At 46.4% G+C, this 16,902-nt stretch overlaps 2 pseudogenes across 1 annotated transcript; both read left to right on the forward strand.

The window, feature by feature from the left end:
• The first annotated feature begins 1,574 nt into the window (after nt 1-1,574).
• LOC100595489 lies at nt 1,575-8,081 on the forward strand (annotated as a pseudogene).
• Nucleotides 5,194-5,877, forward strand: LOC101176931 (annotated as a pseudogene). Its single transcript, XR_004031402.1, has one exon. The product of XR_004031402.1 is annotated as a prefoldin subunit 5 pseudogene (transcript).
• Nucleotides 8,082-16,902: the final 8,821 nt, after the last annotated feature.

Here is a 16,902-nt window from a genome sequence, read left to right on the forward strand (position 1 = left end):
GAGACTCTGTCTCAAAAAAAAAAAAAAAAAAAAAAAAAAACAGAATTAGGCTGGGCGCAGTGGCTCACGTCTGTAATCCCAGCACTTTGGGAGGCGGAGGTGGGCAGATCATGAGGTCAGGAGATCGAGACCATCCTGGCTAACACGGTGAAACCCCATCTCTACTAAAAATACAAAAAATTAGCTGGGCGTGGTGGCGGGCACCTGTAGTCCCAGCTACTCGGGAGGCTGAGGCAGGAGAATGGCATGAACCCGGGAGGCGGAGCTTGCAGTGAGCCGAGACTGCACCACTGCACTCCAACCAGGCGACAGAGCGAGACTCTGTCTCAAAGAAAAAAAAAAAAAAAACAAAAACAGAATTAGAGGCATTACATCAGTTCCTAAATAGGATATCATCAGAGTACAGCCAAAGAATCTTTATTTTTACCAGGTTATCCAGGATTCTGCCGTGCAGGTAGCCCAGCATTTGGTGAGGTGCAGCCAGAATAGCCATGTGGATCTATTCTGCTCCTCATTCATACTTCATCTGGGCACAGACCCAGTGGGAAGCAAAAAAAGATTGTCTGAAGAAGCTGGAGTGGTGCTCACCTAGGGAGGGGAATTTCCAGCCTGGCACTGCCTCTGAGAAAGCTAGGGGGAACATAGCAGGGAAGAGGAAGGGGCTGTGCTTCTTCCTCTCCTAAAATCCCAGGTTCCCTATCTCACTCAAAACATCCTGTTGTCCCTTTGCCCTTGGTCATGCCATCTAGGAGCCGACTGGTTAGTGTCAGATGGTGGCCACAGCACCTTCGGGTCGCATCCTTGCCTACCTTTTCTAGATTCAGGAAGCTCTTTCTTGTATAGACTCTAAGCCCCTATCTGTGGCCTAGAGCCTTCAGTGGTTGAGCAGCCTCAGAGAGATGTTCCATCCTGGAGATGTTGGGGCGTCCCTGCTTGGTCTTGTGGCTTAGAAAAAAGTTAGGAGCCCAAAGGAAAGGGGGGAAGCTTTGTTGGAGGTGGAAACCTGGCTGGATGAAAAACTAGGTCAGAAAACAGCTGCCCTGAGAGCAAGAATGGAATAATGAGTCTCTGCCCACACTCTGGTCTGTAGGTGAACCTGGAAGCTTGAGAGGGAGGCACTGAGGCAGCCTAGAAGAGATTGAGCCACACATGACTTCAGCCCTACCTGTGATGATGAATTCAGATCTAACACTCCATCACCAGACTGAGATCCTGGAAGGTGAGAGGAACTGTGCTTATTCACATCTACCTCAGCCGCAGTGTTAGCAGGCCCACTACCTCTCTAGGACAGGCACCTGGGCCAGTTCTGGAGTAGACATCCCAGGTTTGGGTGTTGCAAGAGTCTGGAAATCCCCACATTGGAAAGGACCACATTCCCTTCAGCCTCAGGGCCTGTTTGCTCTCGCCTGGTAGAGTTTCCAGGGCGGGAGATGCTCCCAGCTTGGCAGGTAACAGCCACAGAGGGATACGGCGAGAATTTCAGCTCAAGGGCTGGGCTAGTTCTGCTACAGAATTTGGAGTGGGCTGGGCCCTATAGGCCTGTATATCCGACAAGGGTCACAGGGTCTGGGAGCATGGCCATTCCTCGGTTCCCAGGTGAGCATTGAGTCTTCCTGGAACAAGATGCCCCATGGACTGTGCAGCTGTTATTGAAAGATCTCCTGAGCTCCTGGGGAACTATATGACACATATGTGTGCAAAATGTGTGTGCCTAGCATAGATGTATGTATTCCTCAATGTATAGCTACCTAGGGTTACAGTTAGAGTTAGAATTATGCTTAGAACAGCATTGATGTTATGGTTCCAGTTTGGAGTGAGGTAGTGGTAAGGATAGGGTGGGAATCATGGTGATATTAAAGTAGGGTTTGGAACTGGGTTTGTGGTTCCTGTTGATAGCAGTTGGTGTATCTTAGATGAGGAAGGTGTTAGGGTTGGAGTAAGGCACTGCTGGCATTTAGAATTTAGACAGGGAGATAAATTTTGTGTTGGAGGCTGATTTTAAGCTTTCAGGATAGTGTGGAGAGGGATTTAGGCTTATGCATAATATGTGGTGTTAATCTTGTATAGATGACAGGTTGTTTGCTGTTTCTGGGTCCTCCACTCATGGGTACAGAGTGGTCACTATAGCTGTGGTCCAGCTAGGGAAGGTAGGCATTAAGCTGCTGGGGAGAGGGTGGATAAGTTTTCTATCTCAAACTTATTTGGCCATGTAAACATTTTGGATCACAGTCACTAGCATTACCTGTCTGAGGTACAGGTGTTACTTCTTATTTGAAAAACTATGGTTTAGAGTTTCCTTTGGGAATGGGGTTGGAGTTGGGTTTAGAGGTATGGTCGAAAGGGGTGGGATTGTGGTTAACATGAAGTTTAGGCTAGAGCTACATATGAGATCATGTCTCGTGTAAGGGTTTTCTAACTGGGGAACCGGGACCTGGTTCTTCATGGTTTCCTGAGGATAACGGGGACTAAGTGTGTCTACGTGGTTTGTTCTTCCCTTGTGTCTGCTATGTCAAAGAGTCTGAGAGCCAGGACCCTTCAAGGATGGAGCCAGCAGTAAATTGGGGGCCCTCAGGGTGATGGGTGTATAGTCGAAGGATGAGGCTGCTGAAGAGGGCTTTCTTCCTGACCCTGACATTCTTTAAGAGCACACAGCCACATTGTTGAGACCAGGGGTATGCATGTGAAACCAAAACTATCCTATTAAAGGACAAGCAATGGGACAGAAATGACAAACCAGAGTTTAAAGGAGAGATGAGCCTGGTCTGAGGTGGCCTAGAGGATTTATGGAGGAGAGGGGCTTTGCAGGATGGATTTGGACTGCATTTGTGTCTGTGGGTCTGTAAGATGGGCTGTCTGTTCTGTGTGCAAACTTGTCTTTGTGTCTGTGCATTTGTGACTGTGTTTGCTCGAGCATGTCTGATGCAGGGTGTTCATGAGTCCTTGAACACTCAAGGACTCATGAACACCCAAATCCAAGTTCATGAGTCCAGGAACACCCAAGTCATGTCCAAGGAAGACATAAGTGTGTCTTTCTTGACATGTTTGTGCTTACTCTGAACTCTTAGGTTGGTGCAAAAGGAACTGTGGTTTTTGCCATTACGACAAAACCATATGTGTGTAATTCTGCCCTGGCCCCTCACTGTATCTTCCCCCTCTCCCCTGACACACTCTAGCTGCTAGCACAATTTACTGCAAGGAGGGCTTCCCTTCCCACCGTCTGGATTCCCATGAGTCAGTCCGCCTGCCCAGGGACCTGCCCCTGTGGCTTTTGTAGTAGGCCTGACCTTGGAATTGATACACTCTGTAAATCCCCTAGTATGCTACTTGCCTGGCTGTGGACCAGGCAAGAACATGAGAGAAGTTTATAGTGGAGGAGAGGGATAAGGCAGGAAAGAGGGGCAGTTGACAGCACCCACCCCTCCTTCTGGAAACTGGATCTCACTGGCCCCTTCCCAGGCCCCCCTCTCCCTCCCCATGCTCTCCCAGTGTCCTTAGTTGTGTCATTTACTAGTTTTAAAACCTGTGGAAGTCACTTCATCTCTCAGTCTTGTTTGCCATCACATGGGCATCTGATGATCCTCTCACTCACAGTATGGTTCTTAAGGTCAAATAAGAATGGCCATAGGAGAACAAGTCATGATTCATTATACTGTGCACAGAAAGGCCTTAAAGCATTTCTAATTAGGGTTCTCAGTGTCTTCTTGCTGAGAGTCAAGGGCCTCCAACCTCCTATAGATACTCTGAAAACTCTACCATGCCACTGTCTACTATAACACTGTCTTCTGGTTCCTCAGCTAGGAAACTTTCTCAAGAAGAAGATGAGAAGCCACAAGAGCCAAGAGCTGCTCTCTGTCATGAAAAGGTGATCTATTGCTGCATGCAGTCTCTAAACACCAGCCTGGCCTGTGGTGATTTTTTCATTTAGCCTGGGGCAGGACTGAGGAGATGGAAAATGGCTGGGAGGGAGACATACACAGTGGAGGCTGGTTCACTAGTTGAGAGGGTTGCAAAGACATAATCATCGCAGGAGGAAAGAGTCACCCAATACTGATTTGGGGCAGGGTCACAGTAGTTCTGAAATTCAGGATTTTACTAGTACATTATTCATAAAAGACATTATATGGGGTTCTACTCAGCTCTGAGATATGTTATCCAGTCAAGAGAATGGATTTTTCATGAGGAAGTCACCCATGTTGTATTCTCTTTACAGCCTCACCCTTACATGGGCAGACTCAGCTGACCAAGATGAACCCTGCTGATAATACCTCCTTTAGTTCTGTATTCAGGGAGTCCAGTTCCTGGCAGAGCCCTAAGACAGGAGCCTATCATCTTATCCTCTTAATATTTCTAGAGAAAAAGATTGATTCCCAGGAGATGTTGGGTACATCATCAGGGATATCTCATAGCCCCCAGAATGCATAAGTACCACATAAACCCCATTTTCCACAGTTTGGATGTACTGAAAACTAGGCTTTGGGTTTCCTAGCCTCAAATGAGACTGCAAGAAAGTTCTACCTTGTGATGTTCCTGGTGATGCCCCATCAGCTAACCAACTGACTCTTCCACATGCTTAGTTCCTTTCTCCTAGTTCAGCTTCTCAACAAGGCCAACACAGAACTCAGCTCCCAGTCTTCTCTGAGGGCCATGCCCTTCTGTGGGTTGTCTGAGGCCTTGTCCAACAAGTCCTAAACCCAGCCCACCATACCTTACCAAATGCCATTTTCTTAAGAAGAAAAGTAGAGGAGTAGACATGAAGGGGCTGTAGGCTTCTAGACTTGCAGGACTAGGGAAGGGCAACGCCAACTCTAGCCCACACTCTTCCAAGAAGGTAGATGCCACTCCATCATTAATGTTTGCCATGTTTCTCTTTCCAGCCAGGGCTGGCTTCCCCTGGAGGGAAGTGTGCGGCAAATCCTATGTACAGATCCCCGTTGCCAAATTTGCAATGTCATGGTTCTGGAGATTCAGCAATTGCTGGCAGATGTGAACAACCAGATCTCCCCAACTTTATTGAGGAGCCCATCACAGGTCTCCTCTTGCCTAGAGATTTGTCTGTGTCTAGTATATCTTTTGAGCAGAGTCTAGAGCTCTATTCCAGAAACACCGGAGAGCTTTCACTGGCATCTATAAACCCAACACTGTCACAATTAACAGATCAAAAATCTCCCCAACATGGCACATGTATACATGTGTAACAAACCTGCACATTGTGCACATGTACCCTAAAACTTAAAGTATAATAAAAACAAAAAAAGACATTTAACTACAAAAAAAATATATCTAAACTAAGCTCCTTCCCAACATGGCACAGTCTATTAACATCACGGAGCTGAATCTGCTGCAGCTAGAAATGCTCAAGAACCAGCTGGACCAGGAAGTGGAGTTCTTGTCCACATCCATTGCCCAGCTCAAAGTGGTACAGACCAAGTATGTGGAAGCCAAGGACTGTCTGAACGTGCTGAACAAGAGCAACGAGGGGAAAGAATTACTTGTCCCACTGACGAGTTCTATGTATGTCCCTGAGAAGCTGTATGACATGGAACACGGGCTCATCGATGTGGGAACTGGGTACTATGTAGAGAAGACAGCTGAGGATGCCAAGGACTTCTTCAAGAGGAAGATAGACTTTCTAACCAAGCAGATGGAGAAAATCCAACCAGCTCTTCAGGAGAAGCACACCATGAAACAGGCTGTCATGGAAATGATGAGTCAGAAGATTCAGCAGCTCACAGCCCTGGGGGCTCAGGCTACTGCTAAGGTCTGAGAGTTTTTGCAGAAATGGGGCAGAGGGACACCCTTTGAACGTGGCTTCCTGGTGCTGGGAAGGGTCTTGTGTTTTAATGCCAATAAATGTGCCAGCTGGGCAAAAAAAAAAAATAATATATATATATATATATAAACTAAAATCATTGCAATCTAGTCATTAAAAATAATGTCTCTCTGTGAAAAAAAAAAAACAAAAAACCAGAAATTTTTAACCCAGTCAGCTGCCCAGTCAACGTATGCAGATGGTATACAAGATTACTGGGCTGATCACCTCCAGCTAGGGCAGGAATTTCAAGTGCCAGATGTGCTCACAGGCCCAAAAACGATGGCTTCTTCAAGGCTTGAGAAGCCAAGGGCTCCACTGAACCAGGAGGAGATGATGCAGAGCAACCCCAGCTCTGTCCAGGGGAACCAAGGCCAGCATCACTTGAATTCCCAGGTCTCCTTGCTGTCCCTAAACCCAGAAACCCTGAACCCGATGCATCCGATGGCCTTGCGTATGGTCCTCCCTGCCCACCTGCCATTTCTCAGTCCTGAAGTGCTGAGGCCTTCCCAAGATTGAAAATGTGCCCAAGCCCCACTTGAAGGATCCTTTTCTCTTCAATGAGCTCTCCTTCCCCCAACTGCTCCCTAAAACTTCACCCCAGTCAGCCCCACCCTCTTCCCCACTTTCCCCAAATGGGTGTCTCCATCTGAACATCAGCGGGCTCAGATCAATGTCCCATTTCTGACTCTGGCCGAGTATGAAGCCTTGGAGTGGCACCTGCTACAGAGGCAACTCCAGCTTCAGTGGGGCTGGCCAGCTGCTCTTCAGAGGTCTCAGCACACCCAGTGCCTCATGCAGCATGAGCCCTGTGGCAAAGCTCAGCCTCCTGAGACCATGACAACTTCCCAGCCAGGGAAGTCCATCTCAGTGCTACCAGGGAACCACTCTTCTTCCCAGAGCATGCCCGGAAGCTGCTGGAATTCCACATCCAGAAACAGTTGATTCACCATCGCTGGGGCCTGCCTCAGAAGATCCAGCAGTCCATCCAGTTGCTCCTTACCTCCACTGACCAGCAGACTGTGTCCTGCAGCAGCACAGCCCTAGCCAATGTGAGCATCCCCCAGACTGTAGCCCTAGAGGCCAATGGGGCTTGTGATGTGCTGTCACCCATTGTGGCCCCAGTGTCCCTCCCCATGCGACACTTGTTAACTCAGGCCAAGGCAATACTGCAGAACCACATTGACTCCAAATGTGAACAGATCCACCAGGGCAAGATCCCTGCCTGTGTACATAGGTCCTGGGACTGCAGAATTTCTGGGGGCCTGGCAGTGGCTCCATTTCCCTGCATTCCAGCAAGCCAGTTCCTGGTACTGCAGACAGCAAGTGACCCAGACCTACATCGCAAAGTTATGCCCTGGATGCCAACGGCCCTTGATCAGCAGCAACAGGCTTTACCAGGTGCTATCACTGAACACCCTAAGCTGCTCCGAGTCTCGTCTATGGAAACCATTGAGAAACTGGAGACAACTTTACGGCACAAGCATCTGGCCTTCCTGTCGGGGCTGCCTGCTCTGTATTATGTGGCACTTCCCAGGGCCCTGGCCCCGGCAGTCACTAGCCAATCTGTCATCACAGAGATGGTGCGTAGGCCTGTGGAAATCCCAGCAGAGCCTCTGATTCAGATTGTTTCATTTGAAGAACAGTGTATAAGTCTTGGGCCATGCCTTCAAGGCAAAAGTGAGACTTATACAGATGTTGCAGAAGAGTTCCAGCCTGCAGTGCCAGTAAAAGGAACAATGGAGACGTTGCCTCTAGAAAGCCAGACACATCCTGCTAGCCCCCACTCACTCCAGACACATATCTTGACCAAACTAAACTTCCACCTGAGAAAAAAGGTCCTAGAGATACAATGGGGAATTCCCATTAGGGCAAGGAAGTCCAGGGAACAAACTGCTGCAGCACCAGAGAACATATCCACACAGAAGTCTCTTGAAAGTCTAAACCACCAAGAGGAGACATTGCTACAGGAGCTGCCCATCCCACCAGACACTCTTCCTGCCTCTAATCCAGAAGGGGTTCACCTTAAAGAACAGCTGGCCAATGACTTGAAGGCAATGCAGCAGAACCAAAAGCAATCCAATTCCAAAGGAGTACCCCAGGGTTCTGCCCACTCGGTCTCCAAGATCTCACAACCCAGTGGGGACATGACAGAGGCCCACATGCTTATACCCAGCCCTACTGTTTCTATACCACCTGTGCCTGGAGTCCTTCTCCACCACTCTCCTTGCCATGATCCTTGCTCCTTGAATTTATCTTCACAGTAACTAATGGTGGGCACCCAGTCAGCTGAATCCCCTCCCAGGATCTACCTGGTGCCTTTTCCTCAGGGGATGTCTCCTACACTTTTTCCTGCTAAGGATGGCACCACAGAAGCCTGGCAGCTCCAGCCCTTGGTTCCTGTCAGCCTTCTACATCTCTTCATTGTGTCCCACTGCATTTCTGAAAACACCGAAGCCAATCACCTTGGCTGTCAAAAGAAGACAAGGCTTTTGGAAAGTGTCCTGTTAACACAGAAACTGACCACAAATCTAGAATTTAATGCCACACATGAGTCTAACAATGAGATCAGCTGCTCATAACTGTGGTGGTGGGACTCTGGCCCTTTTGCCTCTCTCTGGGAATGTCCAATATTTTACTATTCAGGGAAATACATAGTTATTATTAATTGAAATATTATGTGGAATTCTCTGAAACCTTTGGAATGAAATGAAGTCCAAGAGGGAGGCTGAGTCGCAAGCTGAGATCTACAAGGAGCTGCTAAGAAAGGTAAGCCCCTCCTAGTGATAATCTATTCGCATTCTCCCTCACACACAGATTAAACAAAGTCCCTCCTACACACCTGCTTTGGGAGGTCTCTCAGTGTAGCTTGCCATACCAAGACGTTCCTAGAGTTTTTTCCTGCTACCTTTTCAGTCGAGCCTCCCACCCCTATCCCAGCACCATCACTGGGTGAGTGATCCACCGCCAAAGGCAGCTTTAGTAATCCTGGCCACACAACAAGCCTCTTAATAATGGCCATCATACTCATATTCCCTGGAACCTCTAAGGAGACCTAAGGGGACCTTGTCCTTCCTTCTCCAGTTACTTGGGTTAAGGCAGGCACTAGTCTCCCTGGAATGCCTGACCTCTTAAGGAGCCATGGCAGAACAGCATAGCTCAAGGTTTTGCTTGCTCCACTCAATAGGTTAAACGTGAGTAAAAGATTTGGGTCACCCCCTTCCCTCTGGAAGGAAATTTCTGGCTGAAGTGACCAAAGAATGATTTTAGGGCAAAATGATAAACATGAACAAAGGGCAATAAAAACAGCACAAAGAAAATATTACAAAATTCTTGAGCAAGTGTTTTTGTAACTTTTAGGACAAATGCCTGACCCTGTGGGGAGAATGCAGATTTTAAAGTCAAATTCACACGAATGGAATGTGGGGAAAAATGAAGTTTAGAATTCTAGCTCAGAGATTTGACAAGTTACTTAACATTTCTGAGCCCCAGTTTCTAGATCTGGCAAAAGGGGATAATTGTACATCCATACCCCAAACCTCAATTACTGTTAATGTACTGGTCATTCTCAAAGCCACATTTCTGACCCAGTCTTTCCACTGAGCTCCAAACTGTATATTCAACAACTGACACAAAACTCTATCTTGTTACAAAGACAATGCAAATTAATTCAAAACCTCCACCTCACCAACCTGATTTCCAAAGTCAGGGAATGTTACCACTATACATTCACTTTTTTGCTCAGTTCATACATCAAGACAGTCACTGGGTTCTAATCTTCATGATTCTCAAGTTAGCTTCCTTTCCTCTATTTTTGCTGACCCTCCTTATAGTTCAGTTTCTCATCCTTAACTTGCCTGAATGGTTAAAATATGCCTCATAACCCCAGGGCCTAAGAAAGTAGCTAATGCATAGTAATACCTTATATTAGTTGAATCCAAAGTCTGCGCTGGGGAGGCAGAGAAAGCGTTACATCTTTGTGATGAGTGCTATAAGGTGTGAGGTTGTGCCACAGGAGGAAGTAATTAGCTGGTCAGGATAATCCTAGAAGGGTCATAATGAAAATTACTTTGAAAAACATCTTACATTCAACAATTAAAATATTGGAGTACTTACTATGTGCCAAGTACTATGCCAAACACAACAAACAAGACACAAGCCTTGCCCCAGGGGAGCTCATCGTCTCATGAGGTAGATAGTCTGATAGGTTCAAATTGCCTAATCAACATATATATTTGGATATCAAATATTCATCTCAACCTATACAAAAATGAACTCTCGATTCCCTGCCCACCCGCCACCATCATCCATTTACACATACCAAATCTGCTCCAATCATGGTATTTCTCACATCAGCTAAGGGCAATTCCATCTTTCCAGTAATTCAGGACAAAAACAATAGTGTTATTCTCAAATTTTTTTTCCTAACAGTCCACATCCATTCCAGCAGTAAATCCTGTTGTCTTTACTTCAAAAATCCATCCAGAATATGACCACTTCTCACTATCTCTACTGCTACCATTACTGCAGTAGCATCATAACGTCCCCCATTTTATCCTGACACCATATCCCCAACAGTCTATCTTCAACACAGAAGCGTGATGGTCCTCAGGGAGGGTCCTGGTTGCAGATGACAGATAGATAGATATAGATAGATATAGATAAAACCATGCAACTGGGTAACATCACCATGGAACTAAGTGTAAATGGAGAGATCTAAAGACTGGGCTAGGACACTCTAAAGTTAACTGGGAATAAAAGGAGGAACCAGTAAGTAGAGGAACAAAGAAGCAGTAGCCAGTGAGGTAGGAAGAAAAACAGAAGAGTGTGGTGTACTGAAAGCAAAGAGAGGAAAGTATTTCAAAGAGAAAGTGATCAACTGCATAACCAGTTGCCAACTAGCCAAGTAAGATGAATGGCATTCAATTTAAAAACATAGAGATCCTCTGTGGCATTAAGAAAACCAGATTTAGATGAGTGATGAAGGTGTGATGGGAGTGGATTCAAGATACAATGGAAGGAGAGCAATTGGTGATAGCAAGTATAATCATGTATTCAAGGAGGTTTGTTCCAGAGAGGTGCAGAAAAATGAAGAAATAGCAGAAAGAGAACATGGGATTCAGAGAGGGTTTTTGAAAAATATGAGATACATAGCACGTTGGATGTTGATGGGAAAGATTCAGTTGAGAGGGATAAACTGATGAGGAAAAGAGGGAAGAACTACTGGAGCAATGCCTTGTTGTAGAGGACACAGAATAGAAGTGAATTCCCAAGTCAAGGGGCTGGCTTTGGCTAAAAGTACAGACACTGGTAGTAGATAGAAGGCATCGTTAATGAGAGGGGACTTTGTGGATAAGGGCAGAAAAAGGTTTCTTTTACATATAAGAGAGTGTGGGCACAGACCCAGAGGGACAAGTGAGGAGCTGGGAAGTCACCATGGCTGTGGGAAGGGGGAATGGTATGCAGAGCCAAAGCTAGAAAGCAGGAGGTAGAGAGGGATTCTGGAAGTTACTATGGAAAGTTTTTATTAGGGCCCAAGCAGTTGGTGGCAGTGTGAGTGTGTAGGTGGGCGGGGAAAGGTGGTTAAAAGTTGCTGCTGATATCTATGCAGCAGGTGCTCTTGGAAGACTGTACCAGTAGGAGAGATCACAGAAAAAGCTCTAAATGCATGGAGCCTGAGCAACAGCATGAGGCTGGAGATGGAGAAATAGGGCAAGGGTGGCATCCCAGTGCTCAGTGAGATGAGGGACCAAGGAGGTTATATGGGTGGGAGGAGAGGACAGGGAAGCAGGAAGACAAATAGGCTGCCCTGAGAAGATGGGAGGGACATCGATTTTGGACAGCTATTATCCCTCAGGAGATGGCACCTCTGCATTCCCCTTCTGACCTTCCACAGAGGAGCCAAGAGCTAGAGAAAGGCCAAGAAGTACGGTGACTTCTTTATGACATGTTTTGAGGGACAGTGGGATGCCCCTGGTTCCTAAGGAAACCCAGGATCACTCACTATCTCATCACTAGGAGGAGGTGATGGCAGGACTTGCTTCCTCTGATAGGACCCCAGCATTTAGCACAATGTGTCCACTGCTTGGATACAGAAGAGCCAGGATGGGAAGAAACATGGATGTGTCCCTGCTCTGAATACTGATTCTGTGCCTAAGGGATGGGGGCCCAGCCCAGGTATGGTCTCCAGGAAGGAGAAGCACAAGGTTCAGGCCTGCTGAACCAACATTCAACAGGTGTTTTTCTAAAGCATCCCCAAAGATCAAAGGAGGTCTTGTGACAGGCACATCCTCCCTGCCTGGTGGGAATGGGGCAGGCAGCCACACAGCTAGGAGAATAGAGGGAAGTCCAGAATAAAGGGAATTGACTCAGGAGGGTCACAGCAGCATCAGGTAGGGAGCCAGGGGTTAGCATGCACACATCCTGGTTTAGGGTGGAGCAGGTCCTTCCCATGGTTCCCTGCAGGCTCCTACCTGCTTGAGGCCAGCATGGGCTCATGCTGCTGACAGAAGTCCCAGGGGCAGAGAAGTGAGCTGAAACTGATAGCTTCAGGATTCTGAGTTCTTGGCAAAGTCAAGAGCTAAGAGAAATTGGGGTCATAGCCTATGACTTGTGTGGAATGCTGATGGTGGATGAAGCCTTGCTCATCCCATAATCCCTGCATAAATCCATGTTCTATCTTTCCCAGGGTGAAGAGAGGTAAGAAGCAAAAGTCACATGAAGGGTATAAACTCAAGAATTTACTACTTCAGATTTAGGGGTAGGTGTTAGGAATACATCAGTGCTTACTTGGGATCTTTGGGTTCACCTCTGGCACACTCAGGTAACATCATGTCATGGTGAATGGCCCCGACCTTCCAGAGATCTTCTCTTGGGCTTTCCAGAAGGGCACTTCAGAATTGGCTGGAGGGAATTTCAGGAAACCGACCACCAGCAGTGGGAGGAGGGTGGCTTCTCCACAACATCACTTGTGTTCAACGCTGAGTTGTTGAGGGCAGGGACCGTGGCTGCTTCACTTCTGTACCTGCTCACTGCAGCCCAGGCAGGGGAGGGCAAGGAACACAGGATGAACACAGGAATAGACTCCATGGAGACACTGCTTCCTGCACCATGTGGGAGGTGGCTGGGCCTCTGCTGCTTAACCAGCCAACCAGGGCCGAATACTCTACCTGGCCTCTGGAGCCCATGGTCTAGGCCAGGCCTGCCATAGATGGAAGGGCCAGAATGGCCTCTGTGTCCACTGCAGGGACAGAAGAGAAGGGAGGACTTCCTTGAGCTCAGGTGGCAATATGATAGGTAAGCACAATCCAGGCATGTAAAGTGCTTGGGGCACTTGACCTACTGAGACACCAACCAGGGCATCTAAGGGAGTGCTTGCACCACCCCTCCACAACCCCAGGCAGCACGGCTTGTGGCTCCAAAAGAGATCCCTTCCTTCCACTTGAAAGGAGAGAGAAAAAAGGACTTTGTCTTGCAGTTTGGTGACCAGCCCAGCCACGGTAAGATAGGGCACCAGTCAGAGTTGTGAGGCCCCCATCCCAAGCCCTAGTTCCTGGACAACATTTTTAGACACAGCCTGGCTCAGAAGGGAACCTGCAGGCGCTTGGGATCCCCAATTTCAGGCCTTGGTTCTTGGATGGCATTTCTGGACCTGCCCTGGGCCAGAAGGGAGCCCACTGCCCTGAAGGGTGAGTCCTAGGCCAGACAGCATTCATCACAAGCTGACTGAAGAGTCCTTGGGCCATAAGTGAACATCAGCAATAGCCTGGGAGTGTGGTGGCCATGGGGTGAGGTTCCTCTGCCTGTAGAAAGGAGAAGAGTGGGAAGGACTTTTTCTTGTGGTTTGGGTGCCTGCTCAGCCACAGTAGAATAGAGCACCAGGTAGATTTCTAAGGTTCCCAACTCCAGGCTCTGGCTCCCGGACAGTATCTCTAGACTCACTGGGAGCTTGGAGGAACTTGATACCCTGAAGGGAAGGACACAAGCCTGGCTGGCTTTAGCACCTGCTGATTGTAGAGCCCTAGGGCCTTGAGCAAACATAGGCAGAATTCAAGTAATGGTTAGAGTGAGCCTTGGGCAAGACCCAGTGCTGTGCTGGTTTCAGGTCTGACCCAGCACAGTCCCAGTGGTGGTGGCCACAGGGGTGCTTGTGAGCCACCCCCCAGCCGGCTCATCAGAGAGAGAGAGAGACAGAGACTCCCTTTATTTGAGAGAAAGTAAGGGAAGAGAACAAGAGTCTCTGCCTGGTAATCCACAGAATTCTTCTGGGTCTTATTCAAGATTACCAAGGTGCTACTTCTACAGGTCTGCAAGAGGCACAGCATTACTGGGCATGGGGTGCCCCCTAATGCAGATAGAGCTTAGAAGCTTAGATCACAACACCCAAGTACTTTTGAAGCACTGCAAAGCCTTCCCAAGGAGGACAGGTACCAAAAAGCTCAGATTGCAGAGACTACAATAAATAACCTTTCAATACCCAGACACCAACAAACATCCACAAGCATCAAGGCCATCCAGGAAAACATGGCCTCAGCAAACAACCTAACTAAGGCACCAGGGACCAATCCTGGAGAAAAAGAGATATGTGATCTTTCAGGCAAAGAATTCAAAATAGCTGTTTTGAGGAAACTCAAATAAATTCAAGATAATACAGAGAAGGAATTCAGAGTTCTAAAAGAGAAATTTAACAAAGCAATTGAAATAATTAAAAATAATCAAGCAGAAACTCTGGAGTTGAAAAATACAGCTGACATACTGAAGAATGTATGAGAGTCTTCTAATAGCAGAATTGATGAAGCAGAAGAAAGAATTAGTGAGCTTGAAGGCAGGCTATTTGAAAATACAGAGAGAATACAAAAGAATAAAGAATAAAAAGCAATAAAGCACACCTACAGGATCCAGGAAATATCCTCAGATGGGCAAATCTGAGTTATTAGCCTTAAAGAAGAGATAGAGAAAGAGATGGGGTGGAAGGTTTATTCAAAGGGATAATAACAGAGAAATTCCCAAACCTAAAGAAGGATATCAATGTCTAAGTATAAGAAGGTTATAGAACACCAAGCACATTTAACCCAAAGAAAACTTCCTCAAGGCATCTAATAAACTCCCAAGGGTCAAGGATAAAGGAAGGATTCTAAAAGCAGAAAGAGAAGAGACACAAATAACATACAATGGAGCTCCAATACATCTGGCAGCAGACTTTTCAGTGGAAACTTTACAGGCCAGGAGAGAGTGGCATGACATAAAGTGCTCAAGGAAAAAAAGCTTTTACCCTAGAATAGAATAGCTAGTGAAAATATCCTTCAAAGATGAAGGAGAAATAAAGACTCCCAGACAAATAAAAGCTGAGGGATTACATTAACACCAGACCTGTCCTACAAGGAGTGCTAAAGGGAGTACTTCAATCAGAAAGAAAAGGACATTAATGAGCAATAAGAAATCATCAAAAGGCACAAAACTCACCAGTAATAGTAAGTACACTGAAAAATATTACAACTCTGTAACTGCGGTGTATAAACTACTGTTATCTTAAGTAGAAAGACTAAAAGATGAACAAATCAAAGAAATAACTACAACTTTTCAAAACAGAGACAGTATAATATATAAATAGAAACAACAAAAAGTTAAAAAGCAGAGGACAGGCCAGGTGCAGTGGCTCACACCTGTAATCCCAGCACTTTGGGAGGCCAAGGCAGGTAGATCATGAGGTCAAGAGATCGAGACCATCCTGGTTAACCAACATGGTGAAACCCTGTCTCTACCAAAAATAAAAAAATTAGCTGGGTGAAGTGGTGCACGCCTGTAGTCCCAGCTACTTGGAAGGCTGAGGCAGGAGAATCACTTGAACCCAGGAGGCAGAGGTTGCAGTGAGCTGAGATTGTGCCACTGCAAAAAAAAAAAAAAAAAAAAGCAGAGGGACAAAGTTACGGTGTAGAGTTTTTATTAGTTTTTTTTTTGTTTGTTTATGCAAACAATGTTAAGTTGTTATCAGCTTAAAATGATGAATTATAAGATAGTATTTGAAAACTTCATGGGGCTGCATGTGGTGGCTCATGCCTGCAATCACAGTACTTTGGGGAAGCCAAGGTGGGCGGATCACCTGAGGTCAGGAGTTTGAGACTACCCTGGCCAACATGGCAAAACCCTGCTTCTACTAAAAATACAAAAATTAGCCAGGTATCATGGTGGGCATCTGTAATCCCAGCCACTCAGGAGGCTGAGACAGGAGAATAGCTTAAATCCAGGAGGCAGAGTTTGCGGTGAGCTGGGATTGTACCACTGTACTCCAGCCTGAGTGACAAAGCAAGACTCTGTCTCAAAAGTAAATAAATAAAATAAAAATTAAAAAATAAATGAAAGCTTCATGGTAGTAACCTCAAATCAAAAAACATACAATGGATACACAAAAAGTAAAATGCATAACTTAACTGGGTCCTCTGCTTCATTCTGTCACAAGCCAAAATCAAAGTATCAACCCAGGGTCTGTGGTTTCATCTGAGGTTTCAACTGGGGAAGGTTCTGCTTCCAAGCTCACTCAGTGATTGTTGGCAAGATTCAGTTCCTCATGCTCTTTTGGACTGAGAACTTCAGTTCCTCACTGGCTGTTTGACACAGGTCACCTTTAGTTCCTGGCCATGTGGGCCTCTCCAGTGTAGCTGCTTCATAAAAGTGTGAACACAAAGAAGGCAATAGAAAGTCAGCTAGCAAGTCACAGTAATAATCTTTTGTAACTTACTCATGGAAGGTGACACACCTCAGTGTTGCCCTATTCTATTGGTCAAAGACAAGTTACTTAAGGGAGGGAATTATACAATGTCATGAATATCAGGAGGTGGGGCTGCCACCCTGTCCTCAGAATATCCAGTTCTCTGGGTCAGATTATTTTTAATTCCTGAAATCCAAATATATTTCCTTCTAAACAAATACTTTAAGCATACTATTTCCAACCAACTCTTTGGAATAATGATAATTCTTATGTGAAAGCAGAGTTCCTTGCCTGTTTGTACCCAGCACTAAGGCAAGTTTCACACCATTCAAGCCACAGTGGGGTCCCTGTAGAGCTGTGTGCCTGCCTTTCTGTGTGCTTTTTCCCT

This window comes from Nomascus leucogenys, chromosome 8, assembly GCF_006542625.1.
Source record: "Nomascus leucogenys isolate Asia chromosome 8, Asia_NLE_v1, whole genome shotgun sequence".
Classification (NCBI taxonomy): Eukaryota; Metazoa; Chordata; class Mammalia; order Primates; family Hylobatidae; genus Nomascus; species Nomascus leucogenys.